The sequence below is a fragment of the Telopea speciosissima genome, chromosome 9 (assembly GCF_018873765.1).
Source record: "Telopea speciosissima isolate NSW1024214 ecotype Mountain lineage chromosome 9, Tspe_v1, whole genome shotgun sequence".
Taxonomy (NCBI): Eukaryota; Viridiplantae; Streptophyta; class Magnoliopsida; order Proteales; family Proteaceae; genus Telopea; species Telopea speciosissima.
The window spans coordinates 32733460-32746575 of NC_057924.1; positions in this window are offsets into that span (position 1 = coordinate 32733460).

Here is a 13116-nt window from a genome sequence, read left to right on the forward strand (position 1 = left end):
CTCCATGAAGCCATGTTCGACTTTGGTCCAACCTGACTTGTGATAGAGCGGGAGTAGGTGTACTCGTTGTCAACTTGGTCACTAGGCCTACTAAAAGTTGAATTTGGGCTTTCAGTTCCTCAATATCTGTACGAATGGCTTTGTCACCCATTTTTGGTTCAAGGGTGCTTGAAATGCGAACTAGTCTTCTTCCGATCCTAGCCCAACTAGTTATAGAACCGGTATCCTACCATCCTGAAGTACTAGCTCCTAGTAGAAGTAGGGTCACAATTAGACCAAAGGGAAGATTGGGAAGAAACTTGGCCTATGGCGAACCTCGTACCCCCTAGTGTGTCATCCTAAGGAAAGCGTGATATGTAACATGATGCGCAAACAAGTTCACAACAAGCTCGCCAATCCCAAACAAGGGTTAGTAACTGTGGCCCCTAAGTTGATCAAGTTCTAGATTCTCTCACATATTAAGAGCCATAAATTGGCGAAGTGGGTCCAAGACGAGATCAAGGTTGATTAGGCCGGATAAGAATAAGGCCAACAAAGTGCCGGTTTGGGCCTCAAACAATATTACAATTAAAGTATCATAGCCTAATGTGAGGATCTGGGTTCCCACGGCGCTTCGTTGGCGCATGGAGCGCGTTTATGTGCTCCTTGATTGGAGGGAGAGAAGGAATGTGTCTTCTCAGAGGTATGGTGTCAATATATCAGGGGATGGGGGTCATACAATAAAATGAAATGGAGTCACCACCTAGGATTAGGGCGCAAGATCCATTGGTGTAGCCCTAGAAGGGTAACGAGACTTTGGTTGGTCTGGTAAGAGATTTATGGTAAGTGGTTAGGTTACAAGAGTGGGAAGGTGTTAGGCACCCACCTCGCCCGGTATGAGGACAAATGACCGCATGACAGGTGTAGACACTGAAATCTTGCCACCACCTTTGGTGATGATGATGAAGGGATACGGACAATAGACGTCGCACCCTTTTTCCTCCCTGAAACCCAAAAAGACCAAGCCCATGGGCCCAAACACACCCTGAAACCTAAAAATGGCCCATTTTGGGCCCAAAAGGTGAGATGAGGGGGACCACACTATCCACGACGCCATGGATAGTGTCCCACGGCCCTGTGGAGGCCCCCCATGGCAATGGTGTACAGACCCACGCCACCGCAGAGCTTTTTGATGTCAGTAGGTGACGTCATCCACAGCGCCATGGAAAAGTCCCCCATGGTGCCGTGGAGGACCTATCCGAGACATGGGTGTGGGATACCCCCTTATAAATAATAGGGTCCCCCTCCCCTCTTTTCATGGATTTTCAGGGTAAGGAGACCCTCCTAGTGTGAGATATACCCCCTTTTGCCCTGATTTTCTCTCTTGAGAGTGTTCATTGAAGCAAGGTTCCTGAGCGTGGGTAGATCCTTCGATTACCCGTTCGATAAGAGAGCGATTCCATTCCTTTGAGCCTGTTATCCCTTCTGTGCATGGATAACAAGAATCCCCCATTATAGCCGTTATTCTGTCTGTTGGCAGATAACAAAAGCTACCCAAAAGAGCCATTAGTCTGTTTGAAGAAGCCGGTGTCGGTCCATTCGTGCGTCTCCTAAGCCAAGGGATTACCAAGATCTGGGGTATACTCACATAGAGGTATAATTACAGCATTTTCATCATTATAATGTAGTCCCTAGTGTTTTACCGCTTTAATGTACATATCATAAATATAAGTGTAGTATCTGCTATGTAGCCTCACCATCATAGAAAGAGAGAATATTCGTCATTCTAGCATCTATAACAGGAAGACTGGTTTTTGCCGGGCAAGATGGGTGCCTAACACCTTCCCATGCTTGTAACCTGACCCCTTACCTGAATCTCTAACCAGACCATATGGAGCTCTGTAGCCCGTTTCCGTTCATAACAGATAGGGCTACACCTATTGGGTCCTAGGCCCTAATCCTAGGTGGCGACTCCTTATTATTTTCAATATTTTATGATGCATGACCCTTACCCCATGATGATGTGTCAAAATGATACCCCACAATCCAGACCAATAGTATGTTGCCAATAAGGCTGAGGAAACCTCGTCAAAGAGGACCACAGTACTTACAGTGACGACTTCACTGGGGAATATAGTTGATAAATATCCACTTGAGGTCAAGCTTTCTAAAATAGATGCTACCAATAAATGCTAGAATATTCCCTCTAATTTTGTATGAAAATCTATGTGGCTAACTTTTCTATGTACTAACTGCATCATGCATAGTACTCGAAGTGAAATCAAACGATGAGGGTACTCCCTGTCGTACCTTTACCCCCGGGGAGTTGAGGTACATCATACTAAGTACTCTGAGATTGGATAATAGCCGCTTCCTGTACCACTTTTGTGCACACACGCACTGCATGGGAACACTTTTACCCCGTGGTTAGCCGTTGGACCCCATAAGTAGTCATGGGTAATTCCCGACGAAGCCACAACCTTTGATATTTACTATATGAGTTTAGAATCACCAGCGAGGGTAATCACTAGGTTGTTGTGGGGTGCTTCAGCCACTCAAAAAAGGCACTAGCATGGTTACTCTGAGATTGTGTGACCTATTCTCTAGGTATATTAAAAGAATCACATACCAACGACTCGCGCAAGCGACAGGTATATCAGTTCTGTCAAGGGTGACCTACTTCTGTTCTATTAGCCTACCCATTGCATGCATCATGTAGGAAAATAGACCATATATAATTAGGATATGACACAAACTAACCATAGTTAGTTTTACGAAGGTCCAAATTTAAGGTGACCCGATAATTAATCTGATGTCAATATGAGAGGCCAGCTGAAATGGGGAATTCCATAGTCCCACAATAGTCCCTCCGAGAAAAATAGGAATTCACTCCCATATGCTGGAACCCTACCAGTCCCTCGAAAATGAGGTGTCTCGTATCGACTCAAGATATAATCATCAGAAACCTAAAACTAGCCCTCGTCTGTGTTTGTTTATGATTCTTTTGAAGAAATGTTATGGGCGACGACGGCATTCGAAGTATGGTTGTAAAGAACTACCATGGTATCGGAAGTTTCGAAGACAACTTCGATTACTTGAGCCAAAACAAAATACAATAAGAATTGTACAAAAATATAATCTAAAAAAAAAACATATGTACGAAAAAACAAAAAAGTAAAAATATAAAAAAAAAGGAACTTGTCCTAAATTGTTTAATATATGAGCTTTCTTAATTCGCTCTCAGTACCTAAATTAGGATTTCTCTTTTTCGTAGAGGCACAATTTCATACCCGAAAAGATCATTCCCGCCCATCTGGATCTGACACGATGGAAGGCTGATCCGGGCCGGTCCATCATTCCTCCCAAGCTCCCTGTCTTCTTCTCATTCCTCTAATTCATCAACTGAGAGACCACTTGGGAACAACATCGATCCAACAGATCATCATTTATTTGAAAGTCACGTGGAGCACCGAGTAGATAGGCTGCATACAGACATGCTCGAAATGTGACAACTCATGGCACAACTGTGCAACCAATCAATGAAATCTCTAAGGAGGGATCCACATCTGGACCTGCAGATTAAGAAGTAAGGAGGACTATTTCTACAACTCCCAAAACTCCAATCACCATAATGGTAGAGGAGGGAGAGGATAGTCGGCCTTCAGATCCCCCTGAAACTGAAAGGGAAAAAAAATAAGAGAGAAAGTTGTAGAGCTTGAGGTGGCAGTCAAAGACAAGGTTAAGGAAAAAGATGAAGAAGAATTAGTATTCTTCCCTAAGGGGAAAATCCCTGGGGACTTCAAGTTGAAGTTTGACAAGTTCGATGGCTTTAGAGACCCTAGAGCTCATCTCAAGATCTTCACCACCATCGCTAGGTCTTGGGAACTTTCTGAGAATCAGATGGGACAGGCATTCCTATATTCCTTGGCTGGGTCCGCGTTGTGATGGTTGACCTAATTGGATCATACCCAGACTCAATCCTGGGCATCTGTGGTAAAGGCATTCATGAAACAGTATTCGTACAATACTGAGATGGAGACTTTAAGACAAGAACCAAATGAAGAGTTCTCGAATTTCATCATGAGATTCAGAGAAAAGGCTACGAAAACGTGGAACACCCCTACTGAAGAAGAACAAGTCGAGATTTTGTTAGAAAACCTGTATGGTGAATATCACGAAAAGATATACTACCAGCACATTAAGACATTGATGCACTCATGACCATTGGAAAGAAGATTGAAAATAAGATCTTCAACGAGAAACAAGCCCAAGGTGTAACCCGAGAGACCACTGGAACCTACTCCGAAAGGAAAAATTCAAGCGCAAAAGGAGGAAATGTGACAAGAACAAGTCGCCAAGCGGCAGAAGTATAAGTCATGGCCGCCGGGACCACACCCCTCATACTCTAATCCGAGCCTGAACCTCTTAAAAGAACCTTAAATTTCGGAGGAATGGCACCAACACTATTGTTCATCAAGCTCAAGAAGGAAGGGATGATCAAGCTCGGTACCCCCTAGGCATGTGGATCTAAATAATCCGTCCACGTGGTATAAGTCCAATCTCTACTGCCATTATCATGACCAGAATGGGCATCACACAGATAGGTGTATATTCTTTAAGCATGCGATTCAGGACTTGATCGACGATGGCAAGATTGAGCTTCAAGCTAAGCAACAGCCGAATGTAACTGCAAACCCTTTACCAGCTCACAGGGTGAACATGTTACAGGAAGAGCCCAAATAAGGGGATCCTACTCTACTGATCAAACCAATTGGAAGGAAGAAGAAATTGATAAATGCCCGCATCTATAGGGCAAGTCTGGTAAAAAGGCATAAAGGGAAGAAATGTCTGATTCAGGAGGAGGTTTCTCAAGAAGTGAATCGTCTGGACTCCCCTTTTTATCATCCTAGGTCAATAGGTGCTACATGGGTGGAATACCCGACGCCATCATGGAAGGCGCCGCAGCCTCTTCTGAAAGGAACCTATTCTCCAGAATCCTCCTCAGGATCGATAAATATGTTGCAAGAGGAAGGACCAATCCGGGACCCGATAACATTAATCTAGCCTATTCCTTGGTATTTAGGGAAGGATGAGCAGGCACGTCGGATAAGAGCTGAGAAAATGCAAGTTTGCATCCATTGTGATAGAACGAACTGTGATGGGAATATCTGGACAGGTGGACAATTGTGTGACCATAGAAGGGGCATAGCATCCAAAAATCGGCTCCAAAAGTTGGATTTCTTAGAACTTGGGCTAGAAGGCCTCGATTTAGAGGCTCCTCTATGCATGTACGGTTTCTCACAGTTTGAAATTTGCCATCAAATTCAAGAGCAAGAAACCCCTGAAAAGGAAGATGTGGATGATTTCACACGTGTGACACCTAGGCTTCTCAAGGTCGTGTCAGCATTGGCCATAGGACAATCTCTGTCAGAAGAAATCTCTCTTATACATATAAGGAGAGACACTGATGATAGTATGGATGAAGTTGATGACATGGAAGTCTATGAAGAATGGATGGAATATGTTGAAGAGGAGCGAGGCCTTGAGTCAGCTGAAGAAGGATTCCACACAATGGAGTAGGTAAACAACATTGGGGAATGGTAATAGTGATGATCCAACCAATTTCATTGAGTGACGATGAAAGTAGAGATGACAAGGAGATATCATCCCCTAAAGCTCCAAGAGGAGAATGAACTGTGTCTAGAGAAGATTTTGATCGTTGGAGCACGAGTATCTTCTATCAGACATCAGACATACTAGACATCACCACTAATACCCAGGAGATCCTTTGCAAGGCCACTTCCCTATTCCCGTATTTGGTATGCAGTAGTTTTACAGCACGATGTGAGAGGCTAGTAATGCCAAATGAAGATGACATACTTGCTCGGACTCTCCATGAGTTGAAGAATATGGTGTGGCTGGCCAACGCCCTAGCACATGATCTATTCAGAGCCCCTCCAGAAGATCTTGCACTCTTCTCGGATACTCTATCCTACCCAGAACCTCCAATGAAAAGTGAAGCATGGGAAGCATGGGTCAATGATATCAATATGGGAGATTCCCACATCAACCTGACAGATAACATCCACCCTATGGAGGTTGACAATGGAGAAGACTTATCCTAAGAAGATGAAAGTGAACAAGAATTTGGACCCAGGAAATCAGATGATGAAGAGCCAGAACAAGAAGAAGAATCTGAAGAAGAGAATTCTAATGAGGAAGAAGAGCCTTATCGGCCAGTAACACGTCTTAACAAGTATGAGAATATCTGCGGGCCAAAACCATGGGATTTACCATTTTAGGTAAACAAGATCTGCAGAAGTGTTGACAAAATCCATGAAATGCTCGCAAGAATGGTGGTCATAGATGACAAGTTCTAAGAGGAACTTCAGCAGCTGGAACCTATTAAAGAGCAGTGGTCACTCCCTTAGGTAGTGCATGATCTAAAAAATTCTGTGAGATTGACTCTGGCCTTGGCATAAGATTTGTGCGAGAATCCTCCTTCTTCTCCTAACCACAGGAGTAGGGAATACTATGAGTGGGTAAAAGCGCATGACAATTTCATCCTTTGCCATGTCAATGAAGAAGGATTGACCAATGACCCGACAGGGAATATTCACCCAGTCATTTCAACTCTGAAGAGAGTTTGGAGTCCAACACTAGAAGTTCTGATTCCTAAGAAGAGGAGAAGAATTGCAACTTCTACAAGTCTTTGGCCAAAGCAAAAAGAATGTACCAAGCGGCTTTGAAGACTTTCTAGGCCATAAATCAGCTGATCCCTGAGGATCTAGCAAGCCCTGATCATCATCTTATGGTACAATAGATTACCAAGAAGGAAGAATCTTTGTCTGAAATCCAAGGCCAAGCTCAAAAGTCTATCACAGCTATGGCAGATAAGGAAATAATAAACTAGGAGTCAAAGAAGGGGAATCACTCAAAAGGCACTATTATCATCATAGATAGCGATGTGGAGGAAGATAGCCTTTGCCCAGTCAAGCTGATCATCAAAGAGAGGAAGCTAGAAGTTATGGAAACCAGAAGTGGGAAGAATTTTAAGAACAAAGGGTTAACAGTGGAGAAGTATCAGCCTAGTCAACCAAGGCCGAGTGTTGAACCGAAAAATCAAGTGTTGGACCAATTAAAGAAGGCCCAAGCCAACATCTTGATCTGGGGGTTGTTAATGGCTACGCCAACTCACCGATAGGCAGTTTTGAAGGCTCTCACCAAGGTACAGGTACCCAAAGAAATGGAGCCAGAAGAATTGTCTCACATATTAGGGGCTACCTATGCTATCTAGTCACTGTTTTTCTCAGAGGAAGACTTACCACCAGGGTAAAAGAATCACAACAGGGCTCTTTACATCACCGTGGAGTGTAACAAAAACCAAGTCCCTCAGGTTTTGATTGACAATGGATCCGCCCTCAATGTCATGCCTCTAAGGGCTGCAAAGTGCATGGGTTTACCCCTTGACAAAATGAAGCCATTAAGCCAAACCATCAGGGCATATGACAGTTTCAGGAGGGAAGTAATCGGGATTCTCACCACCAATATCAAGGTAGGGCCTGCTTGGTTTACCATAGATTTCCAAGTCATCGATATTTAGGCATCTTTTAATATGCTGCTTAGAAGGCCATGGTTACATTCAACAGGAGTCCTAGCATCGAGTCTCAGTCAGAAGCTAAAGTTTATACATGACCAAATGATGATTATCATTTTTGGAGACCTAGAGATGGTACATACTTTGGTCAACATAGAGGTGGGCCATTTGCCCCTACCAGAGGTGCAATTAGGAGGGTTTGAAAGTAGAAATATTTGCATCATATCTGCAAAAGAAGAAGAGCCTGTCCCAGTGAAGTTTCCGATGACATGGAGTAAGGCCTCTATGAAGATCATGAAGAAAATGAAATATTTTCCAGGGCTAGGATTGGGAAAGAAGTAGCAGGGAATTCTGTCCTTTCCAAAAATACAGGCCAATACCAATCATTACGGCTAAGGTTTCGATCCAAGAAGGAATCTGAAAAAGAATACCTTAGAACAAAGAAATAATGCAGCCAGAAACACTCCTTATTTCAAGACTCTGAATGACTACTTTGTGAAGGAAGGGGAGAACTTTCCCAACTACGGAAACTGTGAGCCATGGTTTGATCAAGAGAAAGGCAGGCTTCATCCGGGGTTTGAGATATTCTTCCAAGATGAAGTACACTGGATAGCCATGGAACTAGACCAAGCATGTAAGGATGGAATCCAAGAAGATCAAGGAATTGGCGGGCTGTTCGAAATAACAGTAATCATCGAGGAAGAAGAAGGGTCAGCACCTCAGCTTCTCATACGACCTCTTTAAGGATCCATAGTGAAATGGGCAAGGGAGATGAAAAGTTTCCGTATTAATGAGTCTTAAGTTGTAGCCAGCTTTGATTTAGTCCTGTCTGAGTCTATTTCTAAGTCTGTATTTACTTTCCCTAAGGAAGTTAGAAACTTCTAGTTTGTTGAGTTCATTTGTACTCCCCTTCTTATCATGAATGAAATTGCTGATTCCGAGTATGATTTGTCTTCTTCTCCTTCTCCTTATTCTTCTGAGGATGATAATATTCTCGAACATCATAACTTGTTAGAACAATTGGAGCAAAGAAGAGCTCAACCCATCCAAGAGGACACTCATCTGATAAATCTAAGAACTGACCAATGCCCTCGAATGATCAAGATTGGTTCCTCTCTCAATAATGACGAAATATCCCAAATGACCTCTCTCCTCAAGAAATTAGAGGAAGTCTTCGCCTGATCTTACAAGGAGAAGCCAGGCATCAACCCAGAAATCGTGCAACATAGGCTACCTACGTATCCAGACACTCACCCTGTCAAGCAGAAGCCAAGAAGGATGCGGCCGGAATGGAGTGAGAAAATTAGGGAAGAAGTTATCAAACAATGGAATGCAAGATTCCTCCAAGTGACTCAATACCCTCAGTGGTTGTCCAATATCGTCCCAGTTCCTAAGAAAGATGGGAAAGTCAGAATGTGTGTTGATTTTTGTGACCTAACAAGGTCAGCCCTAAGGGTGATTTTCCACTACCTCATATCGACATATTGGTCGACAACGCTGGGCGGGCCATGCCTTACTATCATTCATGGATGGTTTCGCTTGCTATAATCAAATTAGCATGTGTCTGAAAGATCGAGAAAAGATTGCCTTCACTACACCATGGGGAACATTTTGCTACAAGGTGATGCCTTTTGGATTGAAGAATGCTGGGGCAACATAACAAAGAGCAACCACGACTATACTGCATGATATGATACACAAAGAAGTGGAGGTATATGTCGATGATATGATAGTCAAATCCATTGATCGGCAAGGTCATTTTACAGCTCTAAGAAAATTCTTTGAAAGAATAAAAGAATACAAGCTGAGGTTGAACCCCTAGAAGTGTGTGTTTGGAGCAAAGGCAGGCAAACTATTAGGATTCCTTGTTAGTGAAAGAGGGATAGAGGTGGATCCTGACAAGATAAAGGTCATCACAGAAATGTTGCCACCAAGGACCAAGAAAGAAGTGCAAGGAGTTTAGGCCGCATCCAATATATCAGCAGATTCATATCCTGCTTAACCGCAACATGTGAACCCATCTTCAAACTTCTGACGAAGAAAGAACCAAAAGAATTGAATGATGAGTGCCAGGATGCCTTCATGAAGATTAAAGAGTATTTGCTTTGCCCCCCTATAGTTGTCCCCCCAATGTTGGGTGAGCCCTTGCTTTTGTATCTATCAGTGGAGTAAGTGTCAATTGGATCAATGATGGCACAGGTTGATAAGAGAGACGGCGAAGAACATGCGATTTACTACTTAAGCAGAAAATTGCTAAAGTACAAAACTCGCTATACTCCAGTAGAAAAGATATGCACCTCTCTGGTCTGGGTAACTAAGAGGTTGAGGCATTATATGATATCACATCCGGTCAAACTTGTTTCAAGGATGGATTCGATCTAGTACCTCTTTGAAAAACCAGCGTTGATCGAAAGGATGGCCAGGTGGCTATTGTTATTGTCAGAATTCGACATAACCTATGTCAATCAAAAGGCTATAAAGGGGCGAGCAATCTCAGACCATTTGGCAACATCTCCTGTAGAGACTGATTCATGACCAACAGAGGATTCCTTCCCTGATGAAGATTTGTACTTTATGGAAGAAGACCAAAATGAAGAATGGCAATTATATTTTGATGGAGTTGTGAATCAAAAAGGATTTGGGGCAGGGGTATTACTCGTGACCCCAGAGGACTTTTACCTACCAATGGCATTCTGCTTAGAGTTCAGTTTCACCAATAAAATCACGGAATATGAAGCTTGTGCCATTGGTCTGGAAATGGCATTATCCATCGGAGTAAAAAAGATCAAAGTCTTTGGAGATTCTTTAGTCATGATTTGTCAGACTCAAGGGAAATGGAAGACCAAGGATGAAAAGTTGAAGCCCTATCAAGTATATATGGAGTAGGTGGCTAAGTGCTTTAAAGAAATCTCTTTCAAATACTTGCCCAAAGATAGTAATTGATTTGTGGACGCCTTGGCTACTTTAGCCTCCATGGTGGAATGTGAATGTCAAGATAGGATTCAGCCTTTTCTAGTAGAAAGAAGAACTAGCCCGACATACGGAGAGCTAGTCAATCTACTCACCGAGGATGGAAGGTCTTGGTATGCACCAATAGTTGATTATATCAGAGACAGGAGGTACCCTGAACATTTCACGGAAGGGAAGAAAAGGCGTCTGCAAAAACATGCCACTTAATTCATCCTCCAAGGAAGCCTACTGTATAAAAGGTCTTATGATGACATCCAACTGTTATGTGTAGATGAGGAGCAAGCTCAAACCATTATGAAGGAAATCCACCAAGGGATCTGCGGACCGTATATGAATGCAAAAATGCTTGCTAAAAAGATTCTCAGGATGGGGTATTATTGGGCAACAATGGAAGCTGATTGCACTGCCTTCGTTAGGAAATGCCATCAATGTCAAATATTTTCCAACATCATCCATATTCCTCCGATAGAGTTGCATTCATTGAATGCCCCTTGGCGATTTTCTATTTGGGGAATCGATGTAATTGGAAAGATAACCCCGAAAGCCTCCAATGGACATGAGTTCATGCTAGTTGTCATCGACTATTTCACAAAGTGGGTAAAGGCTCAATCTTATGCGGTCTTGACTGCCACTAAGGTGGCAAGGTTCATAAAAGAAAACATCATTTGCAGGTATGGTGTACCTCAATAATTGATTTCGGATTAAGGCTTGCATTTTTGAGGAAAAGTGGAAGAACTCTGTACCAAATTTGGCATTGAAAGGCATAGGTCCACTACTTACCGACCTTAAACTAATGGAGCAGTTGAAGCAACCAATAAAAATATAGAAGTCATATTGCAGAAAATGGCAGATACGCATAATGACTGGGCTGAGAAGCTCCCATTAGCCTTATGGGCTTACCGGACATTAATCCAAACCTCAATAGAGCAACTCCGTATTCCATTGTATATGGGGTAGAGGTTGTATTGCCTGTCGAAATTCAAGTCCCTTCCCTTCGAGTATTACTCGACAGTCGGTTACCAGAAGGAGAATGGGTGAGGGCTAGATATGAAGAGCTCAACCTCTTGGATGAAAAGAGGATGAAAGCCATGGATAACCTCAAGAAATATCAGCAAAGGATGGCTAGGGCATTCAATAAAGGGGTGTGCCCTCGAAACGTTGAGGAAGGAGACTTGGTCTTAAGAGAGCAAAGGGCCCCAATTCATGATCCAAGAGGAAAATTCTGGCCCAATTGGAGCGGTCCTTACAGAGTGAAAACCATATTACCAGGCAAAGCGGTTCTGCTCACTGACCTTGATGGGGAAGATCTTCGGGGATTGGCCAACATAGATCAACTGAAGAAATATTTCGTCTGAGCTCCTTGATTTACTTGAACTACGTCTGACCTGATTCCTCTCAAGAGATACGTAGGCAACTCGACATGTCCGAGTGCGGTCTCAAGAACAACAAAAATAAAAAGAAGAAAAAGTAAAGGGCATTGAATTAGTCTATTGTGTAACTTTGCCAACCAGCATCCCCTGCAAATATTGTAGATCCCGCCATTTGGCCTTCAAAATTCATTCTTTGGACTTATAGTATGCCTAGGGTTGTTAAGAGCTGGCTATTAGCTGAAGACTTATTTATATCCAAGGTACTAATAGGATCCTTGATGCAGGTATTATGCGAGGACCAAAGAAAGAAGGGCTAGATGAACAATTACGCCAATGGACTCTCCGCATGCATATGGATGGCCCTACGCTTCTGGACGATCTCAATTTGTCGATACTTGGGAGGATCAGATGTTTCAAGCTCCATCATGATCTACTTAGAGAAGCATCAAAATATTGGGACCCTCAATTGCATGTCTTCCATTTTGGAGAAGTCAGAATCACCCCAACTATTAAAGAATTTTCAGCCTGCATGTTGGCACCCCCTCAAGGAAAATTGTTCCTCCCAATCATGCAGAAGGATCAACTTTTCAAAACCTTGGAGGATTTCTTCTTTATGGACAAAAGGGAGATAAAACAGATTCTCAATTACGACAAGGTGGATGCATTAAAAGTAGTGAGAATCTTTAGCAACAACAGAGCGGAAGAAGAACATTGAGCCCAATGCAGAAAGCGAGCATACCTTTTTTGTATGATTGGGAAATACCTCCTAACAACTCCAGGGAAGGGCATGTCTCCAATGATTGCAGAAGTTGTTAAACAAATGGAGGAAGGGTGCGACATCGTTCCACAGTTTTGGTAGAGACTTTCAAAGGATTTGACATCATATGCCAATCTCAGAAATATGGAACAGATTTCTTCTATGGCTCTCCTGTAGTTTTCCAAATGTGGTTGATGGAAAAGTTAAGATTGGTGGAACATATTCTGTGTCCTTGCCTCCGGCCTATGCATTATCAAGTAAGAAGAGAAACACAGGAATTTTACAAGATCCAAGATTGGAAAGAATACTTGGGTAAAAGGACTACTCAAAAGATCCAATGGGATTGCCATTGGATGAAGACTGAGATGGAGGTACCAGAAGCGCCTGGGTGCAACTATGTGAGATTCATGAGTTTGACTGACACCAGCTTTTATATTCCTTCC